Source organism: Prionailurus viverrinus, chromosome B3 (assembly GCF_022837055.1).
Source record: "Prionailurus viverrinus isolate Anna chromosome B3, UM_Priviv_1.0, whole genome shotgun sequence".
NCBI classification, from domain to species: Eukaryota; Metazoa; Chordata; class Mammalia; order Carnivora; family Felidae; genus Prionailurus; species Prionailurus viverrinus.
The window spans coordinates 47,098,693-47,123,659 of record NC_062566.1 but is presented as its reverse complement, the minus strand read 5'-3'; the positions used below and the strand labels follow the sequence as shown (position 1 = coordinate 47,123,659).

At 36.5% G+C, this 24,967-nt stretch overlaps 1 protein-coding gene across 5 annotated transcripts in view; it reads right to left on the bottom strand.

The window, feature by feature from the left end:
* ATOSA (atos homolog A) overlaps positions 1-24,967 on the bottom strand; it is a 115,610-nt gene that overhangs the window by 56,204 nt on the left and 34,439 nt on the right. The gene's annotated exons all lie outside the window — the stretch shown is intronic.

Here is a 24,967-nt window from a genome sequence, read left to right as displayed (position 1 = left end):
AGCGAGAAAGCATTTTCTGAGTTCTAATTTCCATACTGATTATTGTAATTTTGCCTTTTAAGAGATTATAGAGAGAAATCATCATAACAATCTACTGGCTGCTTATATGGCAAGTATGGAGGAGCTTCAGCTCTAGAAAAGAAAACTAAATTTTAAGTAATTTTAAAGACTGGCTAGAAGGTAAAAGAGAAGTATCTACCTGTCAAAAACATCAGTGAAACCTAGCTCTTCTCCCCAAGGCAATGGGAGATCAAGCTGTTGTGCCGCCTTCAAGTAGAGGGCAGTCTGATGGAGATGATATAGCTAAGCCTAATTCATGGTGATATGATAAATGGTAACACGGGTAAATTAGGGTGCTAGGGAATGCTTAAGAAACTCAATCTTGGACATCAGAGAAAGCTCCCAGAGGACTTGATATTTAAAACGTAAGAATTAAAACTAGTCAGTGTTATTGAGGAAATTTCCATTTGTCCTGCTTCCTTAAAGTCCAAGCTGCCACAATCGTGCTTTTAAGTCACACCATCACGGATGCATGGGCACAAACTTAGAGCTACACCAATATAATTCATTGCCTTCTTACCTGCACTAACCCTATGTAATTTCATTTCTCAGTGTTCTGCATAAATCATTTAGACCTAACTCATCACTGTTTCAGGGCCTGAAAAATCCTCAAGTAGGAAATATTGTCCTCTTCATTGTCCTTTATGCGAATATTCCTGATTATATGGCATTATCACTCCATACTCCAGAAAGAACCATAGGACGAAAAGATGAGAAAACAGTGTCACAGAAGGAAGCAAAGTACTGTCTCTTAAAACCACAAATTCTAGATTTAGCTATACACTCAGGTAACCCTGTGCTAAAAAAGCAACAATCCACTATTCCAGTGCTGTTTTGTTCTGTTCTAGCTTTACAAATCCCAGATAACTGGCACGTAACTTTCTCAAATTATACTCAAGCTTAACCTAATTTAGTCTTAACATTTTTACCTCATGGGAATATAGTTACAACATAGGCTGGTCCCCAGAAATACACTCTGTCCTTTCAACCTCCTTCCCACAGGCATGACCCCTATTTCTTCTAAGTATTCTCAACATTCATATTTTCCACTGTGTGTTTGCATGTGTGAAACCTAAAACAGCAGAAATAAAAAGTGGATAGAACAGAGAATTTTTTTAAATTAAGAGTTGAGAAACTTGAGCACATACAGTAAAATCAGTTCTGCTTGGTTCTGCTTGAATAAAGAAAGAACTAGGTGACATCCAGAGCAGTCTCCATCTCCAGTGCAGAATGATTTCTGGGGGAAAGTCCAAGTGGTAGCCTAAGGCCAAAGAAGGTGTCTTCTAGGTCTCCTGTAATATCAGTCTACAACTCGGAGATGGCATGTAGGTCCTGGGGATCTTGACATTGCATTCCAGGTCTGGTCATTTTGTGCAAGGTTCTCTATCAGAAGCCCAACCAAAATATAGGAGTCAGCATAGGAATAAGGGGGACTCCCCAGGGAAAACCTATCTGCAAGAGCACTAATGTATGGAGTACATGTTGGAACATTTTACCATTTTTTTTAGAAGCTACAAAACAGTGCTCCAGGTCACTACTTCACACTTTGCTTGTATACATATCTTATACTCCTATCCAGTCTATCTTAAAACTCACTCTTTAAAAATTAATGCTTTTATGTTTTGTCTAAAACCAAGATATGTTCAACAAGATTTCTTAACCTAAGAGAATTTATGAACCTCTGGATATTTTCCACAAAATCAAGTGTGTATATGCATAGATGTGGTGTTTTGCTTTTTGTTTTTTTTTTCCTAGCAAGGGGACTGACAATTTTAAGCAGATTCTCAAAAGGGTCAGTACCCCAAACTGAGAAATACTGACACAGAGAAATCTCTCTTTTGTTCTTTTTCTGTGTGGATTTCTTGAGAAAAGTGATTTAAAGTATGTATCCCCCCATCCACCCACCCCACAAAATATACCAATGCAATGCAATTGGGTAAACCAGGATACTTATTTCTAAAATGGTTCTCCTATCCTCTTCATCTGTTGCAGAACAGTCTCTGGACCCAAAGCAGAAGCTAGTTGGGCAGTACTATTGAATATATTAACAGTGATAAAATGGAGTACACTTGAAAAAGATCTTTTCTTTACATTTGCCTGTTCTCTAATTCTCAATAAGGTAAACTGTATCTTCAGCAAATTGGAGAGCTAAATAATAGAAGTATATATAGGAATCACAAAATCTTGGCACTTGATGAAAATATGAAAACCAGGATGGGAACTCAGATTATACCTCTCTCCCAAAATACTGTTAAATTATGACCACTCAAAGCAACGAAAATAATGTGGTCAGTTGAAATCTTGTATACTTGTTAAAATGACTAAAGAGTAGTTTCTGAACATTTCGGCTTAGATGTTTGAGTTTTTAAAATTTAGCCCTACACCACCAGCTTTTCTTTTCTGAAAGTTTTTATATTTCAATACAGTTACATTCATCATGTATGTGATGATACTTAATTTCTGGTTCCCAGGCCACTGACTTATCCCTTGTCATTAATGTGGGTGGCAAATACAAGGTCACCCTTAGCCTAATCCTAGCTGAGGGATTCAAAACAAAAATCAGAAACAAGTTACTTCCCAGTAAACAAATCCCCAGTGGATTTAGCAGCTCTAGTCCATTAGCTCAGCATTTGTGGACACTTATGTGTATGCACATGCACACATGTGCACACACACACCCCCAAGATAACATCATCAGTTTTCTGCCTTCTCCTCTTTATCTTCCTCTGCTACCCATTATTTCCTTACTTTTATTGACTATTACCTTTCTTCAGAAATTTAGCCATGTACTTCTCTATGAAACCAGTACCCTTTCTTCTGCCCAAATACCAGTATTTCCATGACTTTCTATATCATGAAGTATTAGAAAATTGAGAAAACTACATGTATATCAACATATGTGAAGCTCATGGGTAAAGTCTAAAAAACTATACTTAGTATTCTCAGAACTTAAAAATGTAGAATAATTTAAAAAATTTTAATGTTTTATTTATTTTTAAGACAGAGAGAGAGCATGAGCAGGTGAGGGGCAGAGAGAGAGGGAGACACAGAATTCAAAGCAGGCTCCAGGGTCTGAACTGTCAGCACAGACCCCGACGTGGGGCTCAAACTCACAAACTGTGAGATCATGACCTGAGCTGAAGTCGGATGCTTAACCGATTGAGTCACCCAGGCGCCCCAAAAATGTAGAATAATTTTAATGAATATATTATAAAATCTCACATGTTATTGAGTATTAACTCTGTGCCACTTGGGTCGGTACTTTTCTTACACTGTTTCATTTAAACTCCACAATTACCCTAAGGACCTCCTAATACTGATGGGGAAACTACTGTTCAAAGATGTGAAACCATGCTCAATAGAACATAGGTAAATAATAACAAATCATATAGAATAGAGAAGACAAGCTCCCCCAAATTTGAACAACAAAAAAATCTCAAAATACTAACAAAACAGAAACCAACTTAGATTTTAATGGCCAATACTTAGCATTAACTCCTGTTAAATAACAGGAATGCCTGGGTGGCTCAGTTGGTTAAGAGTTTGACTCTTGATTTCAGCTCAGGTCATAATCTCACGATTCACGAGCTCGAGCCCCACATGAGGCTCTATGCTGACAACATGGAGCCTACTTGGGATTCTCTCTCTCCCCCTAACTCAAAATAAATAAATAAGCTTTAAAAAAATGTTAAATAACAGACATATTTAATTGATTAGTAGAGTTTCTCTTTCATATGCAGGATGACAAGAAGCTTATAGCAAAATCTGAGGTCCAACTATGTATGAGCCTTATTTTTTTCCACTCCATCTTGACTATTTCTTATAATTTATAATTTTAATGTCCCTGTGTTTATCATAAACTTTATAATTCAAGTCCTTTGATGTTCAGAAGTTTCTGAATGAGTAAAATTGAGAAGACAAGCAAAGAAAGAACAAGAAAATATTTCCAGTTTATCAATACTAATCATGTTACCACTTTTGTTTTTAAAGGGGTGTACTGACAACCCTTTTTTTTTTTAAATGTTTGCTTAGTTTTCAGAGAACGTAGAGGGGTGAGGGGCAGAGAGAAGGGGACAAAGGATCCGAAGTGGGCTCTGCACTAACAGCAGAGAGCCTGATGTAGGGCTCGAACTCACAAACCATGAGTTCATGACCTGAGCTGAGATTGAACTCTCAATCGGCTGACTCACCCAGGTGCCCCTCACACTACCACTTTTAATTCAGTCTCAGCACAAAGGATTATACAATCAGATTCAAGCAATAGTGCAAACAACTGTATTTTTAAAACTTGGGTCTTTGATTTCAGATACAGTAACATCTGAAGGTTAAAAAATTATGTATTTGGAGGGGCTCCTGGGTGGCTCAGTCAATTTAGCCTGACTCTTGATATTGGCTCAGGTCATGATCTCACGGTTCAGGAGACTGAGCTCGTGTCCGGCTCTGCACTGTCAGTGTTTGAGATTCTCCCTTTCCCTCTCTCTCTACCCCTTCCCTGCTTGTGCTCCCTCTCTCTCTGTCTCAAAAATAAACATTAAAATAAAATTAAGATATATTTATTTTTACTATACTTTTGGAAAAACAATACAGCATATACAACAGCACTGTTGCCATATGAAAATGCCTGACAAAAGTAGTCAAGACTATTCCCTTGACAAATCTTTCTGGAATTCAGAACATAAACAAGTAATGGTATTTTTGCAAGGAAGAGGCAAAACAAAAACATTGTGTCATACAGCACTTAAGCACACATATAGGAATCAAATATTTGGGTAATATTTGAAGTAGGAATTCTTAATAAAAATTTTTTCACAGGACACCTGGAGAAAAAAGAAAAACTCATAGTGTTACCCCTTTCTGAGGTTTTAAATTACAGAATTTTCTGAAGAACTGTACATGAGACACTGTTTACATATTATTGCCTGATGATTTAAAAATAAACAAATTTATTTAAAATAAAATCAGTTATATCATTTTATCTGATAAATATTAGTACTTTTATTTCCTATTCTTTATCAAGTGGCCAAAACAAAAAAAGAAATCACTATTTATAAGAACTGAACTATTTTTTTTATTTTACAAGTACACAAGAGTATGGTCAATTTAAAGATTTGACATAGAATAAGGCAACAAAAATACTATTGTCAAATAATAGATAAATTCAAAGAGTTGAAACTTCCTGCAATGTTACTATATTTGACCAGGGTATAAACATCAGTTATTACCCTGAGGTTTTGATACTAGACAGAAACTTTCAGATGTTCCAGTATTAAAAACATCTTTAGGTGCTGAGCCCAGGAATAAAATTTGAGATTCTGCCAAGACTATTCCTCCTGCAACACAATGGCAAAGCTTTTGTGTGACACAGCAGTAGACCCAACTTTCTTGCCAATATCACTTTCCTTTATCTTTTACAGCACATGAACGAAACTAGCCTGCTCTTAGGAAGTCTATTAATTCCCAAGAAATAAACCAAGAGGAAAAGGTAGCAGATCAATTCAAGGAAAACTTTGGTTTTTGTGGTTCTATAATTAAAAAACAAAATTAGTAACTGATGAGAATGACAGCTCTAGAAAACAGAAACAAGGAGAATGGCTTCCATGTGGTTAGAGTTACATTCAATGAACCTGGGTTCTCATTATCCTCTGCCTCCCAACCTCTGGCTCCCTCACAGCTCTTTTTCTGTACATGGGTGCTTTATATTGTGGGGCCACCAATTTTGAAGAATATAGTAGCTTTATTTATTTTATTACAATTTTTTTAAAGTTATTTATTCAAGAAATCTCTATACTCAACATGGGGCTTGAACGCACGACCCTGAGACTGAGTCACATACTCTTCCAACTAAGCCAGCCAGCTGCCCCCATTTTGCTATAATTTTTATGGCAACTCCTATCAAGTTTTAGTTTTGGGTTCTACCTAACAAAATGAAAAAACTAAGAAATACCAGAGTTTTGTTTTGTTTTGTTTCAAGTTCAGCAACATGCAGGTTTGTGTGAAACACTTTAATGTTTAAGGATAATTTGTTTTATACATTTGCATCTATTATTTGAAGCCGTTAACACAAATATATGTATAATTAAAAATGATCAGTGATGGCCACCAAAGCATGAGCTATATTTGCATTCTTTTCAAAGAAATGTCTCTTCTCACTTATCAAATTATGCTAACACTGACTGCTAAATCTACCTAATGACAGGTACTTCCTGAAAAGACTAACAACAAAATCAATCCCTATGGAGATGAGAAATAAAGCTTTAATATCAACTTTAAATTTATATTATACCCATTTTATTCATCAGACATAAATCACTGAGTGAATTAAAGAGGAGCCGGTTACACAACCAGGTGAAAATGAATAACTATAAGAAAACTCTTCGTAAATGGGCAATATGCTAATTAGTCTCCTGCTTTAATTTAAAAGAATCATTAGTTAAATCAACTGTGTAAACTCTATATGAGAAAATGTAAAAGAAAAAAAACAAAAAACTTTTATCTAAGATAAAACTTTCGTGTAATCAATTAATTAGAGAAACCGGTTTTTCCAGATCCCATAAAACCAAACTGCAACTCATAGTCTGTTCAATTATTAAAATATTGAATAAGTGAGGCTTAAGATTTTACTATATTTGCAGCATTAACTAAGACAGATATAGAAATATTACATTTAAGAGGCTTACTCTAATTTTAAAATACTATCTTAACCATTTGTGTTATGTTGTCTTCAACATCCTTTATTTTTCCCACTTTCCATTTGGACATTTAATAGAACACTGACTTTGCAGTTGGTTAATACAACTATCCTTTATCTGAACTGCTCAGAAGTAGTCAATGGATCAAATAATTACAAGAGTGCACAATTTGAGGTAGCATCTTCAGAAATCCTTTATAAAAAGATAGCACGTTCAATTTCCTAAACTATGCCAAAATTATCACTAAGCTAAATTCTGACTATCTCTGTCAAATTCAGAAACAATGAATTCAGTTAAAAATATGTAACTTACTTTAAATACTTTCTCCCTAGCAGCTTTTATTTTTCAAAAACACTTCCTGCTCCCAAATACAGTTAATGCTTCTGGCTAACTCCCCATTCTCTTACCCTATATTCTCATTTTTATCACATTTTTCCCCCCGTTATAGTGAGCACATTGTATTTTGGTTTCTTTTCTTCCTACTCATTGTTCAGACCAGCATTTTAATAATCTTTTAAGCAATGCTGTTCAAAGAAAATATGAAGCTAAAGGAAATTCTCTAAGTTCAATGTTTTTCAAGGAGAGATTTTTCTAGACCTATTTATTAAAAAATCTATGCAAAGCAAACACCACAACTGGTAAACAGCTACAGAAAATTCAAAGTTTAAAAATAAAGCCGTTAAAAACACTTCATTACACACCTTCTCTGTGAAGCCCTTTGTTTCCACTGAAAACCATACTGGAATCCTTGTATAAAAGAAGTTGCCTTCTGGCTGTCAATAGCTACACAGTCAGTAACTGAGGGATCCAGATGTCTGCAGTGGTTAAAACAAATGTTCAGCAGTGGGTGCTGATTCCGCTTCCCTCTGTGTAAGGTTTTCCACAAAGGCAGCAGAGTAAGAGTGCACATAGCAACAGCACTCACAGCTGATTGGATGGAGGGTGTGCTCAGCCGCCCCTGCCTGCTAGGTCCACTACAGCTTCCTGTCTACTTGGCAGCACTATCATGTTGTCTTTGCTCTTCTTACCAACTCAGCTGTGTTTAGGCAACTTGAAAGGAAAGAGGAGTAGAACAATAATGACAAAAGTATTCTAGCATGCGCCCCTAAAATGGGTGTCTCTGGGTGTTTTTAAAAGAGAGAAATTCGTAAGGCAAACATTTCAGTATTTCACATAAAACAGGACAAAGAAGGCTGGTGGAGGCAATCAATTTATTATTTCACATTTCAAGTAAATCAGGTTCTACACCAAGAGAAACCCTCTGAAAACAAAGAAATATAAAAACTCATAACAATTAGAATAAAACATCAGCCTCCATTTACCAGAACAAAGAATTCCTTTACAACAAGCTTCACAAAGTCCTAGAAAAGCACAACCTGTTAGTTAAAATGGGATAGGGCATAAAGTAGCCCCCTCAAATGTATGCAGTGCCTTTTGAGAAGATAAAAAAAATTGAAGGTTAAGAAATTAGAAAAAGATCTGAAAAGGAAAAATAGTTTCTAAGCAAACTCTCAACAATAAAGATTTAACTAAGTATTTGCATTAAAACGTCTCTTTTTACAAAAAGCAACAAGGACATTTAGCCTGAATTCATTTATTTTTATCATAAAATTATCTGGAGACATTGAGGGCATAGGAGATTTTCTTCAGGTTTCAAGTACCGGGCTTCAATGTTATCAGTCTATATCATCTCCTCAAGCTTTAAGAACAACAACAAAACTCCCCCCCCCCCCCCCCAACTTACAAAGATGTTTCGGGAGAGTTAGTGCCCATGGTAAGAGATAAACAGATAGGAAGGATCGAAAAATTCCCGTTTAAGAAATATTTCCTGTGAACATTACATAAAATAGGATAGTGTTTTTTAAACCTTAAAAGCAATTAAACTCTTTTTATTTACATTATTCCAATAAAATAATTGTTAATGGTGGCTTTAGGATTTCTATCAAGAGAGGTTTGTGGGAGAAAGCAGAAGCTACAGGAGCAGCACACTGTTTATTACTCAGATCTTTGTTTATCTGGAGTGTCTTGGGGGTAGGGAGCAGAAGCTGATGGAAATGCTGGCTCTATTAAGGCACCCCATGAGCAACATGAGGCTATTTTTAAATGAAAGGCCACAGACAACGCTGCAGTTTCAAATCAGCCCCAGAGTCCACAAGATTCCACCCCTGCAAAAGCTTCTAGGACTTTTACAGTATACGAGTAAGAGTACGAAGTACACAACCTGTGAGGGTTAAATGTCATTATTACCTCAGTGTAAAGAAAAAACCTGATCATTGGCTCCACAATTAGCCAGAGGGAGAACTGCTAAGCCCTCTGAGAAAATAACAAGAAGAAAGATGTGTTTGGGAGCACAAGAAGCCTGTGAGGTAAGTGACTCAGACCAAGAATGGCATAGAAGAGAGCAAGGAGTTTGGAGACAGACCAACCAATGTGGGTTCAAAACATGAAACTGTCATTTATAAACAGTAACAGGCTTTACTAAGCCACTCTGAGCTTCTGTTTTCTTATAAAATGGAGTTGGGGTACCTGCGTGGCTCAGTCAGTTAAGCATCCAGCTTCAGCACAGGTCATGATCTCAAGGTTTGTGGGTTCAAGCCCCACATTGGGCTCTGTGCTGACAACTCAGAGCCTGGAGCCTGCTTCATATTCTGTGTTTCCCTCTCTTTCTCTGCCCCTCCCAGACTAGGTAGGGCTCTCTGTCTTTCAAAAATAATTAAAAAACATTTTTTTTTCATGGAGTCAACTTACAGGGATATTGTGAAGGCTAAAAAATGCTGTCAGCCAGACTGGACTTTTGGTTACTAAGGACCCTCTAAGCTTCTTCAAAACTTGGGAGTTTCTGCAAATACTATTCCTCTCTGCTAGGAGTGGTCTTCCACAAACGCTTTAATAAACAAGTCTCAGTTTAAATCTCTCTTCCACAGGGCAGCTTTCCCTGATCCAAGACTAGTCTTAGGCTCCCTGTACCTCCTTCTTAGTACTTAGTTCATAGAATGTTAAATAATTATTTGCAAAATGACTTCTCCTCCACCACCTATAAGTGCTTTAAAGAGAAGTACTATGTTTGTCTACATTATTGGTTATCTAGCACCATGCCTGATTCCTATCCCATATGATACTTGGTTTGATCTGATTGCACAACCATGAGAGGTAAATAGAACAAGTATCATTATCTGCATTGTTCAAATAAAATCAGCTCTAAAAGTTTATTTACCCAAGTCAAAGTCATAAACCTAGAAGTCAAAGGAAATTTTTTAAATTTTTGGTAGAGTAACTTGGGGGTGCCTGGGTGGCTCAATCGGTTAAGTGTCTGCCTTCGACTCAGTTCATGATCTCGTGGTCCGTGAGTTCAAGCCCTGAGTCGGGCTCTGTGCTGACAGCTCAGAGCCTGGAGCCTGTTTCAGATTCTGTGTCTCCCTCTCTCTCTGACCGTCCCCCATTCATGCTGTATCTCTGTCTCAAATAAACGTTAAAAAAAAAAAAAATTGGGAGGGCACCTGGGTGGCTCAGTCGGTTGAGCATCTGACTTTAGCTCAGGTCATGATCTCACAGCTCTTGAGTTTGAGCCCCCCATGGGGCTCTGTGCTGACAGCTCGGAGACTGGAGTTTGCTTCAGATTCTGTGTCTCCCTCTCTCTGCCCCTTACCCAGTTACATTCTATCTCTGTCTCTCTCAAAAATAAATAAACAGTAAAAAAATTTAAAAAAAATTTTTTTTGGTAGAATAATTTTGTAATTCAAAATCTACCTCTATCACTCTCAAAAAAGGAAAAATAATATACAATCCCTAAATTATTTTGGAATATTTCCTTTCAGTTATAATCTTCAAACTTTTAAATTAAAGGCTAAAGGAATCCTCTATAATCTAAAACTATTAACATAAAAAGAAAACTTATAAAAATATTAAATTTAGTCAGAAACATGTAATTATAAATGAATTAAAATGTACATGACACATGCCACCTTAAAAAGTAAAATCTAACAAAGATTTAGTGAAATGTTTCTTCTATGGTGCCAGTTTTCCAATAAATTTCAAAGTGGCACTTTATGTAACTGAAGAATGCTTGCTTTTCCCTACTTTTGTTTATCTTAGTACACAAAGCTATAAATGAGTATGCTATAAAAGAATGGCAGGTTATCTACTTTGTAGGTCTCAACAATCTACAAATTAAGAATCTAATAATATAAAATTCTATATGGAGTGCTAGTTCCAGGTTCTCAATTTACAACACCCAACCATGAAAAGCCCCCTTTTCCCCCTGCAACTCATGTAGCATTGTCATAATTGTGCTCTACAAATGGACAGTACAAAAAATATAAATTGCTTATATTATCCTAATGTAAGGAAATACATTAAAAAGGAGATCTTCCATTAATTCTTTTAACTACATATTCTAAAAATAAAGTAGAAAAATTTCAAACATCAACTGTTTCAGATCATCTATGCCCTCCATTAGCAGAAATAATTGGGAACTATTTCCTTTTAAGAAACTTCAGAGATAATCATGCCAGCTTAGATACTTTCTAAGCAAAAAAGATATATTGCTAGTAGAAAAAAAAAAAAACTTATTAAAGGTAATGATTCAATAGCTTCTATATGTGTAAGCCCATGGGCCAGGCATGGTGTTAGTCTCTTTACATACCTGTCTCCTTTGACCCTGTGGCAGGTGTTATCCCCAAAGATGAGAAAACTGACTTGTTACCTGCCCAAGTAACTAGAATTAAGTGGGTAAAGCCAGGATTCAAGTTTAGGTCTTCCTCAATCTAACATGCATGCTCTTAACCACTGCTATCCTTCCCTTAACAATTTGTTTCTTATGGGGCACCTGGGTGGTTCAGTCAGTTGAGTGTCCAACCTTAGCTCGGGTCATGATCTCATGGTTTGTGAGTTGGAGCCCCACACTGGGCTCACTGCTGTCACTGTACAGCTTGTTTCAGACCTGCTGTTCCCCCCTGCCACCCCTCCTTCACTCACTTGCTTTCTCTCAAAAATAAAACATTAAAAAAAAAACCAATTCCGGGGCGCCTGGGTGGCGCAGTCGGTTAAGCGTCCGACTTCAGCCAGGTCACGATCTCGCGGTCCGTGAGTTCGAGCCCCGCGTCAGGCTCTGGGCTGATGGCTCAGAGCCTGGAGCGTGTTTCCGATTCTGTGTCTCCCTCTCTCTCTGCCCCTCCCCCGTTCATGCTCTGTCTCTCTCTGTCCCCAAAATAAATAAACATTGAAAAAAAAAATTTAAAAAAAAAAAAAAAAAAAAAAAAAAACAATTCCTTTCTTATATATGTTTCCATTCTTACATATATATATTTCCATAAGGCAAATATGGCATCATACAAGAATAAAGTTTAATTATAGAAATCTCAAGTTAACATTTTCCATTTATTACTCATTCAGTGAGCACTATTACAGTCCCATTACCCCTCAAATCTGTCATCGATACACTACTTATACTACAGGACAACAGGATTTGACTGCTAAACAGGGAGCCAGGCTATAGCTATTGTGTGATCACTACATGAAGACACAATAAAATGTTCAGTCTATAAAACTTCACTACTTCATGATCATAGATCACATATGTAATCCAGAGAAAGACAATGAAATAGAAAAGAACACTGACCAGGAACCAAAGATCCAGGTTGTAGTTTAAACTCTACCTCTAATCAGCTTTGTGATCTTAAGTACTTCTCTGAAATTGCTCATTTCTAAGTCAGGAATCCTTTTTTCTTTACTGGTTTAAAAAAAAATTTTTTTTTACATTTACTTATTTTTGAGAGAGACAGAGACAGAGCACAAGCAGGAGAGGGGCAGAGAGAGGAGACACAGAATCCGAAGCAGGCTCCAGGCTCCAAGCTAACAGCAGAGAGCCTGAGGCGGGGCTCGAATTCACCAACTATGAGATCATAACGTGAGCTGAAGTCGGATGCTCAACCCACTGAGCCACCAGGTGCCCCTTTTCTTTTCTTTTTTGCCTGCAGTGTTGGTTTGTTGTTAGGATCAAATAGGATAGGATAAAATTACTTTGAAAACAATGACATTCTACACAATTAGAATATCATCTTCCCTGGTGATCTTCTAGGGGATAGCAGCATAAACTAAACATGTTCGCACAAAAATCAACCTCATTACTGGAATAATCCTTTAAAGCAGCAAGACAAAATAGAAAAGAGCCAGAGAGTCTAGGAGCTCAAGATCCTTCTCCTTAACAAGCTGTGCTATCACATTATTTAATTTAACTTGAGTCTATTTCCTCATCTGTAAAGTGGGAATAATAATTTCATTGAGAATTATAAATCACCTACCACATTACTTGGCTCTCAAGCAATTTAAGTTTCCTCTTTTCCTTTGCAAACATCAGGTCTACAGGATGTTAGTAAAAGGTAAGTGTACACACACACACACACACACACACAAACACAAATAAAGGACAATACATTACTAGTAAACCACATTAATAACAATAAGGATAAAATTTAAATCTTGACTACTAAAGCAAGATTTATGACACTGATATTTTTAAACTCCTTAAAAAATGTCATTTAACAAAAGTTAAACATTAACAGCACATTTCACAGTTCAATAATTTGCAATGAAGGCTAAGCAATAGCTAAAATTTAACATTGTTAACAACTTTGGAAATTAAGAAATTTATGGGCTTTCTCATTAAATCAGTTTTTATCAAAAAACAAAATGTTTTACCGTTAGGTCAGTACTGGGATAAATTAAGCCATAATAAGTTATATTAATTTCCACTCACATAGAGATTTCTAGCCATCCTTATTGCCAAAATGATACCCAGTGATTTGTATTCATTATGAAATGGTACAAATAACCTAAGTGGCCAAACAGCAATCCAAAAATACTGTGTTTTTAAGAGCTAAAACGTTTCTTAAAATTAAAATATTAATAAGTACCTAGAGACTTAGTGGCGTTTCTCCTCAAAAGATTTGAGGTTATGATGACCTAGATTAGCTCTAGAAGCAGAGCCTTGTTTACAAAATCTCAGATCTTGGAGAGAATAAAATGTTCTAGCCTGTGTTTTGGCATCATTCATACTACATTGTTTAAAATGAGCTAGAACAGAGGTTATTTATAATCTAAGATACTGGACAAACACTTTGTCTAATAATATCTTGTACACACACTAATTAGATTTAGCAAGTATCAAGATGAGGTATAAGAATGCATTTTAACATCCTAAGGTACTCTTTATAAATTAAAACCATCATCATTGCATAAAACGTGCCACGATGTTCATGGGTTCCCATTTACCTATACCCATACTTCTTAAAGACAAGTTCTAGGATGTTATCTCCTGATATTATAAAGAATGGTATGCTTGATTCAGTCTTAAAATCTAGAGCCATCATTAATTTTTTATTTTGCCAAAAATGATGTTTACTAAAAGTATCTCCATGGAAAATAATGAAACTTACACTTATTTGTCCCTTTGGCAATCTAACTTTGTGAACTAAGAGTATTTTGTGGGGCACCTGGGTGGCTCAGTCAATTAAGCATCCGACTTCGGCTCAGGTCATGATCTCACAGTTCGTGAGTTCAAGCCCTGCACTGGGCTCTGTGCTGACAGCTTGGATCTTGGAGTCTGCTTCAGATTCTGTGTCTCCCTCTCTCTGCCCCCTCCCCCTGCTCACACTCTTTCAAAAATGAATAAAACATTTTTGAAAAAGAATATTTTGTAGATAAAGAAACTGAACCATAAAGATTAAGGCAGCTGGTGGGTTACCTACCTAGTTGAATCACCTAACCCAGGTTTAATTCCAAGCCCTTTGCTTTTCTTTTTCCACAACTACCTATCAGTGGTACATATCTTTACCTCTACTAATTATGCCAATAGTCATACAAATGACAGATTCGGCATTTCAAATTTTGGAGAATATTAGCAAAAATCTGGCAAAATTCAACAGCTATAGAATTAAGTAGACCTCATGTAGCTTTAACAAAGACTCAACTGTTAAGTCCCTGAAGCTCTAGTACTCTGCTGGCATTTTTAAAAGTTTGCTAACTTCAGACTATTTTGTATTGTTTTGTTTCCAAATAATAGGACTAAACTCTCTGGCTATCTACAACACCTCAAATTCTAACGTATCTAAAATTGAACTAATTTCTCTCTGAATAGGATATACCATTATTGTTACTCCCAATTCCCTAAGCTTGCAAACTTTGGAGACAAAATAGCCATTAATTATATGCTTATTAAATACCTGGCACAGGGGTGCCTGGGTGGCTCAGTTGCTTAAGCATCCCACTTCAGCTCACGTCATGATGTCACGGTTTGGTTACTGGGTTCAAGCCCTGCATCCAGTTCTGTGCTGACAGCTCAGAGCTTGGAGCCTGCTTCAGATTCTGGGTCTCCCTCTCTCTGCTCCTCCCCTCCTCATTCTCTCTCGCTCTCTCAAAAATAAACAAACATTAAAAATAAATAAAAATTAAAAAATTAAATAAATACCTGACACAACCACTCTCTTAGATTATATCGTTATAACAAACCTATGAAGTTAAAAAATTACCTCAATTTTAACTAATGAGTAAATTGAAACTCAGAGAAGTTAGGTAATTTTATCAAGGTTACACAGAGCAGTTGACAAAAACCAGAACCTGAACGCAGGTCTTTCTAATTCTCCTAAATGCGAAAACAATCTGTAGGATGAAATGTGCTATCAAATTAATTTAAGGGGTTGGAACTATCATTTGCTTTTAAATAAGAAAAAGAAAACATCAGCCACCACTTAGCTTTGCTAAGTAATGACTTTGGTTTGGGGGAGGGAGTGTTGGGATTGAGAAGCAATGTCAATTGTCTTTGTAACTGTGGGCTGACAAAAATTTTAAAGCCACTGCTCCATGTTATAATGTCTCTCAACCACCGTCATCCCCTGCCATGTCCCCTAATAGATATTTGGTTCAACCGTATCATATTCAACCAACATGGACTTTGGAAGCACATATCAAAGGCTGATATTAAAATTTATTTTACTAAATAAAGTTTAAAAAAGAAGTAGGGGTGCCTGGGTTGCTCAGTTGGTTAAGCATCTGACTCTTAATCTAGGCTCAGGTCATGATCTCATGGTTCGTGGGACTGAGCCCTGTGTGGGGCTCTATGTTTACAGTGCAGAGCCTGCTTATGATTCTCTCTCTGCCACTCCTGAATGTGTGTGCAAGCTCTCAAGATAAATCAACTTAAAAAAAAAAAAAGGCAGATACTAGGGATTCACGACCAAAATTCACATACCTCACATGCTGCCACAATTCAGTTCTTTACTAGGGGTGACAGTATACAAGTAGAGACACAAATGTTTAGACACCTTTAAAGATGAAGAAAGTACAAATTCTGTAACTTATTGCATATACCTGTTTGTGGATAGTTTTCTTTTTCCTCATTTAAATGCTACAGTCAATCTGTCAAAGCTGTTCATTTTCAACATTATTGTAGTCTACACAATTATGTCACCCAGAAAGCCAGTGGGAAGTACTTATACTTATCATGGACTACCTCAATTGTTTTTAAACTTTTAGAGAGGAAGGTTTTAGCTGCATTGCCTAGAGGGCAAAATCATGAAAGCCTCATGAACTGAGCACCTCGAGTGAAACTCGCACTTACTGAGAAGTAAATTTCCATTGCTCATTCTCCAAAATAAACACACACACACACACACCCTATACTCAAACCAAAAATATTTGAGATCACTACAAATAGAAGAGGGTAGTGAAATGTAGGAGTTCTACAGATCTGATCTGTGTAGACCATGTAATATGCTCTTCCTCTGGGCCACTCCCCCTACTCCACACCTGAGCCTCTTTCAACCCAGCACAGGGTAAACCTCTAATCCTGATTTGTCTGTTTACTCAGGAAAAAAAAAAAAGACTGCCAATTCCAGAGGCCATGTTAGTTCTTGTTCATCAGTGCATTTCCAGCACAGTGCTCAATGAATATTTGTCTGAGAGAAGAGAGGGAAAGGGACACAAATGTCTAAAGTTTTACCATATTTGAAAATAAATTCTAAAAATGATAAATCATTTTACCAATGTTTTATGTAATCATTAATATTTATCGCAGAATATTCATAAGAATATTCTTCATTCATAAGAATATTCATCATTCATAAGAATTCAGATGACTTTGAATAAAAAGAACATTTTGTCAAAATATGTGCATTTTGGTAAAAACATCTTAGAAATCAAACATCTCTGAAACAAAGTCCAAGTGTTTTGTACTACTAAATCCAAGTAAGCATTCCATGTTGTCAATCCCTTGATTTATACAAGAGTCCACGTAAATTATAAAATATTATATGCACTCTCTTACAGAGCATAGCTGGGGCAAATTATCTACCTCAAGCTATATTTAAGCTATTTTAATACAGAATGAAATAGGAGTTATAGAGTGCTCTAGCAGGACAGAAAAATGGCTAAAAATTAAGGTGACCATAAAATTCTTTGTCCAAACAAGGATACATTTAGAGTGAAAGAAGACAATGAAATATGATTGGGCACAGAGGTAACAGGCATAAACCAGGACTATCCCAGGTAGTATTTCCATCCCATCCCCTAAGAAAATCTGAACCTCATAGCACAGTTAAACAGATATAAAATGGTTAACTCAAATTATTATACTGAATTTTTTTATTCCATGAAACTCACTTATCAGCCAAAACATAAAATTTATATTTTATATTTGAAATACTTGACAATTGTCTATCAATTTTTCAGATGCTCTTTTAAAAAAAAGGTACCATGTGCAACTCATTGCATCCTAGCTTACTTTTGTCTGAAAGGAGAAAGATAAAGTCCTCACCCATAAGGCACTGATAGTGATTATGTATGCAATAGGCACTTAAAATGTTTTCTCCAGTGTCTAATAAATGCTAACTCCATACCAACCACTGTCACAAGTGTGAGTGAAGAAGGCAGATGTGCCCCAGTCCTTGGAGAATATTCTAATGAAGAAGACAATCTAAAGTGAGCAAATGAAGGAAATACAAATTATGGTATATGGCTTGTTCTTACTTCAGTTCCTAAAGCACGCCAGGCTCTTTATAAATTCAAGACCATTGCACATACTAGTTGCTTGGCCTGGAATGTTCTTTCCCTCAATCCTCACATAGTTGACTCCTTCACATCCTCACCCTACTTTCTAAGAGAGGCCTTACCATCCTAACCAAAAGGGCTTCTCCCTGCCCTGGGTTAAGCCAGCCTCTTAGCCTTTGTAAGTTTCCTTTAGAATATGTACTTATCTTACTTGTTGAAGAAATGTTAATATATTAATAATAGGTAACATCTTTTTTCTTCAGAATCAAATACTATTCTAAGCATTTTACATGGACTACCTCATTTAAACATTATGATAGCCTTTTAAGTACTCTAGTCCTGTTTTTCATATGACAAAATTAAAGACAGATTTTTCTAATTCTTGATTTTTATTTATTTTTCAAGTTTTATTTTGAAAATGCAGAGCGCGAGCAGTGAAAGGGCACAGAGAGGGAGACAAAGAATCCCAAGCAGTCTCCACAGAGCCTTACACTGGGCTTGAACTTGAACTGAGCTCATGAACCCTGTGATCATGGCCTGAGCCAAAAATCAAGAATCACTTAGACAACTGAGCCACCCACGCACCCTGAATTTTTTATTTTGAAATTTTAGATATTTTCTCTAATTTCTAATTTGATTGCATTTTTTTTAGCTTACTGTATTAAGGATGAAATATGCCTTTTACTTCCAGTCTATTATCATTTAGCTTTCTTCTGAAGGAAGGTATATTTTCTTTGGAGAACAATGTTATAATATAATCACCATTCTTTCTTTCAAGTTCCCTGATGAAGGCTGATTGATCATTAATTATGTCATTTCTTGTGTAGAACCTAGAGGCAATTGTGCTTTGCTAGACGCAGAAATACAGAAACACTGGACTGGCGAGTGGAAATTTGAGTTTCACTTTAATAGTTGGACAGGTTACTTCTTTTTCTCTGGGTCTTAGGTTTTCCTAACTATAAAAATAAAAGACTCATACTTTCTAAAGACCTCCCCAACTCTGATTTCCAGGAATAGCATGAGTTTCAAAGTAATTTCAGAATAACAAAAGGATTTTAATGTCCCGAGCTCTTTTTGATGGAATTTAATCTGTACCACAATGTAACCTGAGGATTTTTTTTTTCATTGTTAGCTATTTTGAGCCCTCTGGCAGATATCTGAACTCTGCAACATAAGCAAAATAAGAAAAAACACAGATCAGGGTTATTATATGTTAGACTATAGAAATATGCCTCTGGACCAGCATTTAATTGACACAATAATTACTAAGACTTGAATACGCTTCCTCAAAGGAGTAGATATTTTCCTTATTCAAACTTCTGAATGAGAATACCAACTTAAGAACATAAATCCCAGACAATTTTTAAGAAGTTATAAATGAAGAGATTTAAGATTTCCTGCTTTGTGCTCTTTCTACCACAATACACTAAACAAACCTCTTCTATGGCCAAAAAAATTTCTTTTCTTGAAGACTTGGTGTGAAAGTATTTATTTGGTTGGGTAGCAGGGAGGATATATGTCCATTTCCTCCTTAACATAGGTAGGAAAGCTTATCAGTATTGTTGGAATCTCCTTGCACTCATAGTTCACAAGTGGTTGGAAGGTACAAGGGCCTATAATCCCAGAGTTTATGAAGTTTCTGCCAGCAACTGTCTGAGAGAAAAAAACCCTCCAATTTTATCCTGTTTTTTTATTTGTTATAACACACAGGTACTTTAAAGTAGTGTAGTTTACTACTTTAACAAGAGTATCATAAAACAATAGCTATGGCCTTGTCAGAATTGTGTACCATGTTAATATTCCCAGGAATTTTCATAAAAGAGAACACTAATCCTTCATATATTAGAGTGGTGGCAAAGGGAAAATAGATGAAGAAAAAAGATTAGCCAACAGAGATGAATGTCAGATAATTTTTATAATACCAAATCATAATGTTGGGGCTAAAAACTGATTTTAAAACTGCCAGATATTCAATAATAATTTTTTGTTAGTTTATAATGAAATTAAATAGAAATACACTGACAAATTATTCTTCCATAAAGCTCTCTTTAAGCAGACCAAACTACTTAATAGTGCCTATCAGGTGAATGAAGCTCAAATTCCTTAGCTTGACATTTCAAATGTCCCCAATTTTCCTCATTTCTAAGAAATCCCTACAACTCACGTTAGTCTACCTTCTGTCCCTTGAACATTTTAATTGCTCAGATTGTCCTCTCTTCCAGGCCTCCCCCTCTCAATCTTTGTAAACTTCCACCTATCCCGAAGATGCCTGATCTTTTAAGGCTCAATACAGCTGTTGACTCTAAGACAGGCTGTGCCGTGAAATTAATCTCTGCAGGTGAAATGATTTCTTACCAACTCTGATGATAGACATTTTTACCATTTATTCAGTTATCAGATATCGTATGTTTGCATAGTTATTTCATTTGATCTGCCAATAACCTTGAGAAGTGGGGATAAATATTCCCATTTAGAAACAAAAACTGATACTAGAGAGTTAATTCTTAGGGTTACAAAACTAACAAATCACAGGGAAAGAATGCATAAAATTTTCCAGTAGTAAGTTTTATGGTACATCACAAAGATACTAAAATTCATGCAAACATTCATTTAATAGTAAATATTTATTGAGCAGCTACAAAATGTCAGGCACGAGTCCACGCATAGGGAAATACAGTCGTGAACAAACGTCACTAAGTCCCTGCCCTCATGAAGCTTACATTCCTATTGGGGAGAAAAACAAATAAGTAAATAAATACAGAACATCAAGTCAAGCAGTGATAATCACTACAAATAAGAGTAGTGCAGTGTAAAGAGAAAATTAAAAAGCTGTACTTTTCTGGATAGGATGGTCAGGAAGGCTTCTTTGAGGAGGTGACAACTGAGCACAAAGTCAAATGCAGTAAAGGCCAGCATCATGAGACTTGTATTCCAAAAAGGGATAGCAAATGCAAAGGCCCCACGGTGTCAACGTGCTTGTGGTGACTAAAGAACAGCAAGACCAATGTGCCTAGACTGCAAGGATCTTACAAGTATACTAAAAAAATGAGGTCAGAGAGGTAGCCTGAGACTTTAGGATTAAAATGTAGTTCTTCCCCAATTCAAATATAATTCATTTCAATCAAAAAAAATCTTGGAATTTCATCAATACTCATTATTCTCTTAAATCTATTTGGTCCAAGTAATCTCTTTTTTTAAGCTAAATAAAATGAGGAAAAATCTGCTAAAATCTTAATTAACTGTCCTATATACACGACCTAATTTCTCCCCCCCACCACCCCAACACCAATACTTTCATCCACTTATACCTTTACCTATTCTTATGGTATAATCTAAAACCTTTCTAAATGTTGTTCAACATCAGGGTCTAACTCTCTTTCTGTAACAGGAAGCAATTTACTTCCTTAAAAAGGTAACATGATTAAAGACAATATTGGGACAATGAGAAATGTGAATATACAGTGTATATTAGATATTAGCATCGTGCCAGTGTTAGATCTCTTGAGTATGATAAATGCACTGCAGGTATGAAGGAGAATATTCTTACTTTTAGGAGATACATGCAGTGGTATGATGGTAAATGTCTACCAACTGGCTCTCCAGAGGAAACAGCACCTGGTTTGTAGCACTGCCAATTTCCACGTTGTAAAAACTGGCCACTATTGTAGATAGCAAGCAGCTAACTTGATACAGAGTTGGGAAGAAATGTACAGTCAGCTTTCACATGCTAATACCAGTCAGTTCTAGGTTGAATAACTCAGGGTTGATGTGTCAGGTCTACAACTTACTCTCAAATTTTAAAAACAAAAAGTAAAAATGAAAACTCCCTTGGGGTGCCGGGGTGGCTCAGTCAGTTAAGTAATTGACTTCAGCTAAGGTCATGATCTCACGGTTCATGGGTTCAAGCCCCACATCAGGCTCTGTGCTGACAGCTCAGAGCCTGGAGCCTGCTTCAGATTCTGTGTCTCCCTCTCTCTCTGCCCCTCCCCTGCTTGTTGTCTGTCTCTGTCTCTCAAGAATAAATAAAAGTTAAAAAAAAAACATTTTTTTTAAATGAAAACTCCCTTGTGTCTATCTAATCTACCACCCACCTATTGAGAGAGATAAAAGTGGTAAAATGTTGACAATTAACCTATGAAAAGGCATTTGATTATTAACTATATGATTCAACTTTTCTTTGGATTTAAATTTTTTACAAATTAGATATAAATTATAAAGCAAACAATGTAGGAAGTTTAAAGAAATTCTACAGCAAATTATCTTGCAAACAGAGTAAATCATAATTTTTTGGTGTATCGGTATCCTTTCATCAAGTACAGAGAATATGATATAGAACTTCAACCTATAAAACGCCTCCAAAAAAAGCAATTTGCCAATATTAAGTGCTAAAATTACACATGCTTTTACTATTATAAATTTAGAAAGAAATTACCCACTAGATAATGTGACAAACTATGATACCACATCACACACACACACAAAAAAAACCCTGCTGATTTGGTTTCAAAAATGTAAAAGAATTTTTTAGATGTCAGGGTAAGCTTTAGTTTTTTTCTTTTTTCTAAGTTTGTTTGTTTATTTACTTATTTATTGAGAGAGACAGAGAGAGAGAGAGAGATGGGAAAAGGTAGAGAGAAAGAAAGAGTAAGAGTGAGAGAGTGAGAGAGTGAGAGAGTGAGAGAGAGAGAGAGAGAATATCCCAAGCAGGCTCTCAGCAAAGAGCCCATACGGGCTCCAACTCAAGGACTGTAAGATCATGACCTAAGCTGAAATCAAGAGTCAGACACTTAGCCAACTTGAGGCAGCCAGGTTCCCCTGAGGGTTAGATTTATAAATGGACTGATTTCAGATATTGATACCAAATTTTAATTTCATTCAAAAAGATATTAATTTGGTAAGCGGGAAAATAAAAAATGGAAACCACATACTAATTTAAAAAGCTAATCCCCGGGACACCTGGGTGGCGCAGTCGGTTAAGCGTCCGACTTCAGCCAGGTCACGATCTCGTGGTCTGTGAGTTCGAGCCCCGCGTCAGGCTCTCGGCTGATGGCTCAGAGCCTGGAGCCTGTTTCCGATTCTGTGTCTCCCTCTCTCTTTGCCCCTCCCCCATTCATGCTCTGTCTCTCTCTGTCCCAAAAAAAATAAATAAACGTTGGAAAAATAAAATGCTAATCCCCAAGGATAAATTGGTTGCACTGCCAAAGGGTAAGTTTTTAAGTCCAAATAATGGTCATATTTGGAATATTACTTATAAATAATGTGAATTATGACTAGATTCCCCAGGCTAGCCTACCAAAGATTTCTTAATCTATAATGGCCATTACTTGCAGCATTATGGAACAAGTCTAAATTCAAAGAAGTACAAGGGCCATGGTCCAAGCACTAAATCAATCCTGGGTAGTATTCTGATATGAGGAAAAAGACAATTTGGGGCACCATCTCACCACTTTAATATTTTCCATCAACCTCCTAGTGTCCACCTCTACATCTCAATCTCATTACCCCAATGCTGCTCTAAATGTTCATTGTGGTATATTATCACCCAGAAATCGTTGGTGTGTTCCAATTACCCACTTTTTCTCTCATTGCATACACATTATAGATGTGTAGTTCAATGCTGGTTTTGAGTTCCTCCAGTTACATGTTGAAGAACACAAATTTCAGAGTAACATTAAGGATATGTTGATCTCTTACACCTGTAATGACTAGTCTTCACAACAGAGCATGAAAACACTCCTCAGTGCAGATAATTCAAGCTGTGTTTCCTTGGAAATAAAACACTACCAATCCCTATCCTGTGCCAGGCATATGCTAGGGTGCTGAACCACAGATGCTCAGTTCATCTCTCCTACAGTCCTTAAAACTGATGGTGCTAGAATGCAAAGACATCAAGTTCAGATAGGCTATGCAATTTGCTCAAGATCATTTGACTGGTTAAGGGCTGAGGTTACACTTTCTATCTGCCTGACCTGATAGCCTTAGGGTTTTATCTCTTCCTGCTTCATAGCATGCTACTAAAAAGGACCCACTAAGCTACTTTTATACCAAAATATGGCCATCATTTCAAGATTCTTTAAAAATGTTTACTTAAATATACATTTATTGATCTAGGTAAATCTCTAGTTAGTATAATTTCAGTCAGCATAAAAAGGGGAAACTTTCAAAATGGTAAAAATCAGGTACTATATGAATGCATGTTTACATGGAGTGTCCCCAACTAAGATACAGTTAGCTGTGCTTAGGCACACTTGGCCCTTTGCTCATCTACACTAATGATTAGGCTCACTGGGTCAACTAGTCAACGTATCTAACACTTCACAGTTTACAAAGTTCTTTGGCACATCATCTCACCTGAAGCTCAGAAGCATCACTTTGAGCCAAATACATTTTACAGAAGAGAAAACAGGTTTGGAGCTTAACCCAAGTCACAGAACTGTAACTGATAGAATGGGTCCCAAGTCTAAACTCTAAAACCTTTGAGTCTTTTTCCTATTAATCTACCCTATCTCTTGTACTCGTAAACCTCAAGTTCTTCAACCAATGTAATCTCTCTCTCAGACAAATAGCCAACCAGAACAAATCTTGCATGGTGGGTAGAAGGCATAGAGTTCTAGCAAATATTTGTCTGTGGATCATTTGTTAATCAGATATGTACCAACAGGGACCACCTATACCAAATAGCTTTTGCCTACTCCTTTGTTATTTTATAATGTTGTATTTCAATTCATTGAGATTTAGTCAATTTAAAAATATAGTTTTCCTTTAAGTCATGGGCAAATGCATTTTAAATCTATTTTTTAAAAAGTGGACATAGGGGCACCTGGGTGGCTTAGTCGGATTAAGCAGCTGATTTTGGCTCAGGTCATGACCTCATAGCTCCTGAGTTCTAGCCCCGCATTGGGCTCTGTGCTGACCGCTCGGAGCTTGAGGCCTGCTTTGGCTTCTATGTCTCCCTCTCTCTCTGCCCTGCCCACCACCCATGTTCTATCTGTGTCCCTCAAAAATAAATAAACATTAGAAAAAGGGGGGGCTTGCCCTTTAAATAAATAAATAAATATAAAAATTGGGCATAAAGTTGTGATAATAGCCTAAGAGTCAATAATTCAAACAAATCCCTAAATTGGCAGAATTCTAATTGCTGTGAGTAAAACAATCAGTGATTGCTGACCTCTGCTTAT